The 5,842-nt window shown below is 44.0% G+C and overlaps 1 non-coding gene across 1 annotated transcript; it reads left to right on the plus strand.

The window, feature by feature from the left end:
- Window positions 1-3,914: 3,914 nt before the first annotated feature.
- Window positions 3,915-3,986, plus strand: trnaq-uug (transfer RNA glutamine (anticodon UUG)). Its single transcript has one exon. It is a non-coding gene; the product is annotated as a tRNA-Gln (tRNA).
- Window positions 3,987-5,842: the final 1,856 nt, after the last annotated feature.

Genomic DNA, 5,842 nt, shown 5'->3' on the forward strand with positions numbered 1-5,842 from the left:
GAGCTTGTACTGTTTCCTTACCATGATCCTTCAAAAGCAAACAGTTGCGGGTTGGCAATGGGTCCGTGGGCGTCAATAAAAATAGCTCTCAAGTTTTACCGGCTGTACTGTCATCTGGTGTCAGTTTGAGTGGTGACGCTGCCGGAGAAATTCAGAGCTGGATTTCACCCAGAAAAGCAGCAAAGTTTAAAAACAGTGGCGCCCAACTTGGGGTTGCAACCCACGGTCCATTAACGGTGATAAGTTAATGTTGTTCAGCAGAATTACCACAAGACGGTTTATCACAGGTTGATACTAACACTGCAGTAAAATTAAATGTAGTAGAAAAGGACGGCATGGTGGCACAGTGGTGAGCAATGATGCGTCACAGCGCCATTGGCTCAGGTTAAATTCCTCAAGTCACTGCCTGTGCGGAGTTTGCACCTTGTCTGCGTGGGTTTCCTCTGTGTGCTCCGGTTTCCTTTCCAAAGATGTGTGATTTCGGTTGCTTGGCCATGCTAAATTGACCCGCCTGTCAGCGGGATTATCAGGGTAAATATGTGGGTTTCCGGGAATAGGGCGTGGGTGGGATTGTTGTCAGTGCGGACCCGATGGGCCGAACGGTCTCCTTCTGTACTGTAGGGATTCTACAAGAATGTTTCATTGTTCATTTTGACTGTAGGAACCAAAAGAGGCAATACAAGTATAAATTGCTGTGGGTAATTGACGAGCTTGTGGAATGGGGCGGATTTTTCTCTCTGCTGTTGAAACTGGCAGCAATATCACTCATGCATTCGATCAAGAAGTAACTGCAACTCCACCTGCATCATGTCCTGCAAGAAAACAATAAATCTTCATTTTCTGACCGGGAATCGAACTCGGGCCGCAGTGGTGAAAACAACAAATCCTAACCATTGACCACCAGGGAAACTGCCTGCAATGGTTTTAATCTCGCCTATCTATGGTAACTTGGCGCATTTTTTTCAATTTCAGCGGGGTTTTTTTGTATTCCAGGGACAAGTCCGTCTGACAAGAGCCTCTTGCTATAAACAAATTTCCTGCGGACGCTGGAATCTGAAACAAGATCAAAAAATGCCAGAAAATCTCAACTGGTCTGAAAGCCTCTGTGAAGAGAGAATAGAGCTAACGTTCAAAGTCAGGATGACCTTCGTCAGAGCTGAAGACAAAGAAACGTGGACGAGATTTATACTGTAATGGTGAGGGATATGGGTGAGGGGTGGGTGGCAAAGGTGTCACATATCAATCAAGAAAAACAAAAAGGCAAATTAAATGGTGGTGATCATGGCTGAGAAGGGAGCTGCAGGCTGCGCATTTAGAGATCAGAATGTGCAAATGGCAGAACAAAGGAAATGTAGGATTTGGCCCGAGTGGGACGGAGGGAGAGGGGGCAACAAGATGGAAAGTGAGATTTTAAATAAACAGTGCAAAACATGGAAATCAAAAAAATAAATATAGATATAAAAGAAAAAATATTAATTAATAAAAATAAATTGCATAAAATTAAATAAAACAAAATTAATGGAAATGGGGTGAAGATGGAGGAAAGGAGATGCTCTGAAGTTGTTGAACTCAGTGTTAAGTCTGGAATGCAGTAAGATCCGAATCGTGACATCGGGGGATGTTCCTCCAGTTTGCATTGGAATGCCTCTTGATATCATTGTTTATTGCGCCTTCCGTCACCTTACTGATGATCAAGAGTAGACTGGTGGTAATGTGGGGCGTTGGATTTGACCTGATTTTTGTAAAGCGGGCAATCTTGGGCAAGTTGTAGCATTGGCGGTTGATGCCAGTGTTGTAGTTTAGGAACAGCTTAGTTGAAGGTGCGGCAAATTCTGAAGCGCAATTCTTCAGCACCATTGCCAGAATATTTTTCAGAGCCGTAGCATTTGCTCTTTCCAATGCCTTCAAGTTTTTTTTTACTTGAAACGGTATGGAACAATGAAGTGTATCTGTTCTGTTCAGTGTCTACCCCACTCTGGCACTTTCTCTTTTCTCTCTGTAGATCTGTCTCAGTCCTTCCCTCTCTCAGTCTAACTATCCATTCCCCTTTTTTGTTTTTGTTCCATCTCTTCTCTCCCTGTTTATGTGGAACCAAATTTAACTGAATTGATTCCTGAAATGAGGCAGTAGTTGAGCTCGGAATTGATTTAAAGTGGGGGAGGAGACTCAATGGGACATGTGATCTAATCCAATTCCATTCATTTGGTTCATTGCCAATACCAGCTCTGACAGCAATGACTTCTGCTGGTGTCCTTGATGGGAAATCTAAGACACTAAATTTAGGATATGATTTTTATGAAGGAGGGGGATCACATTCTCCCACTGTTCGATTTTCACTTAAATTACTATAAACGTTATGAACAGCTTTGGTCAAACATGTGATTACTAAAATTTAATGCAGTGGAATGAATCATCATTCATTTTGATTCGAGGAACCAGCAGAGAGAATGTAAAGTGAGCAACTGGATAAAAGCAAATTACTGTGGATGCTGGAATCTGAAAGCAAATGTGTCACACAAAACTTTGACAAAGGGTCATCCCGACCGAAACGTCAGCTCTTTTCTCTTCGACAGATGCTGCCAGACACAATGTGATTTCCAGCGTTTTCTCTTTTTGTTAAAGTGAGCAACCGACGGGCTTGTCGGACGAGTTTAGTTGCTCTCCCATTAAATCGGAGCTGCATCATGTACCCACGTTGGTATGTGGTCATCATGCTCGCTTTGCATCTCGAAAGCCCACGGTTCGAAACCAGGTAGAAACATTTCCCGATGGCTTTGTTTCAAAGTGGTTCGGATTACAGAGTTATCCTCGTTTATCACGAAACTTGAGTTGAACTATTGAGTTTTCTACGGTATTTCAAGCGGAAATAACTCAGTAAAGAATATAAAAGGGAAGGTCTGTGACAGTGAGTAAGACAACTGACACAAGGAATAACGGTCAAGGGCAACATTGGTTGGTTCCGGTTATGTTTAAACTTTGCTGCTTTTCTCAGTGTACTCCAGCTCGCTATTCCTCCCGCAGTGTCACCGCTGAAACTGAGTCTTTCTCCATCCCGCTTTGTAAATTTCACAATTACTGCTTTCTGAATGAAAACTGCTTGCAATCAGTCGAAGTCAAATAGTTTAGTATTTCATTCATGGAGAGGTTTTCTTGTAATTTAGCCCGAGAATGTTATCCAGAAATGAGTGATATTTCTGTCAATGCAAACGGTTAAATCTGACCCATTACCACCCAGGTTTTCCCTTGTATCACCACCTCTATCGGCAGCGTTTTGCATCATATCACTGTTTTTCACTATTTGTTTTTGTTCTTGACCTGTTGCACGTGTGACATTTCCAACTCGGAAGTAAAAATGCAAATCTCACTCCACCGATTCTGGCAGAGCTGCTTTGGACCAGGCAGTATTGCTGGTTTGTCTATGAAAATCATTAAATCTTAACATATCGAACGCAGCCTGCGACCCTGAAAGCGCCGAATCCTAACCACGAGACCACCAGGATCCCATCTGCCTGATTTTCCGAGAGACTGATTACAGGAATATGCACAGCGCCAATTGTCCACAGTCACACACTCCTTTCTGTCTGTTAAGATTTGAAATTCTTCATATTTTCACATTGGCTTCCAGTGTGATGAAAGCAGAGCTCTGATCAGCTGATGTTGTTCAGTAAAATTACCACAGTAATGTTGATATCTGTTCGATGCTAACATTGCTCTTTGAATGTGATCAGCTGCAGTGAAATTTAATGCAGTTGAAGGTAGCCTACTCATTTTTACAGGAGCAACCAGCCAGGGCAATGTAATGATTAATTGTTGTGGGTAATTGACGGGATTGTACAACGGGACTGATATTTCTCCCTGCTGTTCAAATTGGCACAAGTATTGAGCGACGATTTTCAGATGGCTGCCGTGAGTTGGGTTTCGTGGTGTAATGGTGAGCACTCTGGACTTTGAATCCAGCAATCCGAGTTCAAATCTCGGCGGAGCCTTGCTTTACTTTGCAAAGGCAGATGATTGATTTGCTGAAGGGCGCTTCGTTTCAATTTCTCACAAAGCACGAATAGAGAGGACAATTTGTCAGCCAGTTCAACTGCTATTACAATGCACATTGCTGAGCCTCAGGCGCCAGATCCCTGCAACGTTAGTGTTTTTCATCTTTTCGCTGTCCTTCAACTCCTCTGTTGAAAAAAAGAAGTGGTTGGTGTCACACAATAACAATTCGACTGGAGTCTGGCAATTATTGAGCAAGTGTGTGTGCCTGAGCGTGTGTGTGCGTGAGCGTGTGTGGTGTGTGTGTGAGCGAGAAAGAGAGGGTGTGGGTGTGTGTGTGTGTTTTGGGATAAAAGTCTACTGTCTTCATTCAGATTGCTGTTGATTCCACGGGTAACTGGGTTTTGGTCTCTGCAGCTGAATTCCAGAAGTTCAGAATGAATGCAGGAATTTGAGCCGTGTCGATTTTGGCAGGAAGAAATAGGAGAAACAGACCAATGTAAACAGTTGTTGAGGTAAAGGAGCGTGTGTGGAAGGAATGGAGCAAATTAGTGCTGATGTTGGAATCGGAAACAAGAAGGGAAAATGCTGAAAAATCTCAGCAAGCCTGGCAGCATCTGTGAGGAGAGAAGAGCTGAAGTTTCGCATTGAGATCAGCCTTGGTCAAAACTGGGGAAGGATTGGAGTTGCTCCGATAGAGAATACAAACGGGAACACAGGGTGAAAGGCTGTCTGCTGATATAAGTAACAGGATCGCAAACATTGAGTCTGCAGTCACGGCCCAGGGGATGGATTGGGATTTTCTAACTGAGGCTCAAATCCTGTCATGTCGCTTCCCGTCATTCCTCATTGTGACTTATTTTTATTGAAAGTAATTGAAAATAAAGAGATGATCAACTGATTGCAAGTCTCCCACATCAACGTCACTGAGAGTCTAGTGATCAGGATCGGCGTCGTGACGCGGTTTCAATTCCCACTCACGGAGTGAATAACTTCTTGCTCAATTCTTCATTTAATGAAAACACGCCTCACAGGGTCTGTGAAGGGAGCAACATCTAATTCCTCCAGCTGGATGAACTTGCATCGGAGCTGGAAAAGTCAGAGATGTAACATTAACGATAAACTCTGAAGAAGAATCACATGACACGCACAACATTCATGTCAGATACACACACATGTCAAATCATGTCACTTTCAAGTTGTGTCTTTTAACTTCCTGCTCTCCACTTCAGACATTTCCACATTCATAGAACATAGAACATAGAAAGCCACAGCACAAACAGGCCCTTCGGCCCACAAGTTGCGCCGATCACATCCCCACCTCTAGGCCTATCTATAGCCCTCAATCCCATTAAATCCCATGTACTCATCCAGAAGTCTCTTAAAAGACCCCAACGAGTTTGCCTCCACCACCACCGACGTCAGCCGATTCCACTCACCCACCACCCTCTGAGTGAAAAACTTACCCCTGACATCTCCTCTGTACCTACCCCCCAGCACCTTAAACCTGTGTCCTCTCGTAGCAACCATTTCAGCCCTTGGAAATAGCCTCTGGGAGTCTACCCTATCCAGACCTCTCAACATCTTGTAAACCTCTATCAGGTCACCTCTCATCCTTCGTCTCTCCAGGGAGAAGAGACCAAGCTCCCTCAACCTATCCTCATAAGGCATGCCCCCCAATCCAGGCAACATCCTTGTAAATCTCCTCTGCACCCTTTCAATGGCTTCAACATCTTTCCTGTAATGAGGTGACCAGAACTGCGCGCAGTACTCCAAGTGGGGTCTAACCAGGGTCCTATAAAGCTGCAGCATTATCTCCCGACTCCTAAACTCAATCCCTCGATTAATGAAGGCC

Source organism: Mustelus asterias, unplaced genomic scaffold, assembly GCF_964213995.1.
Source record: "Mustelus asterias unplaced genomic scaffold, sMusAst1.hap1.1 HAP1_SCAFFOLD_87, whole genome shotgun sequence".
Lineage (NCBI taxonomy): Eukaryota > Metazoa > Chordata > Chondrichthyes > Carcharhiniformes > Triakidae > Mustelus > Mustelus asterias.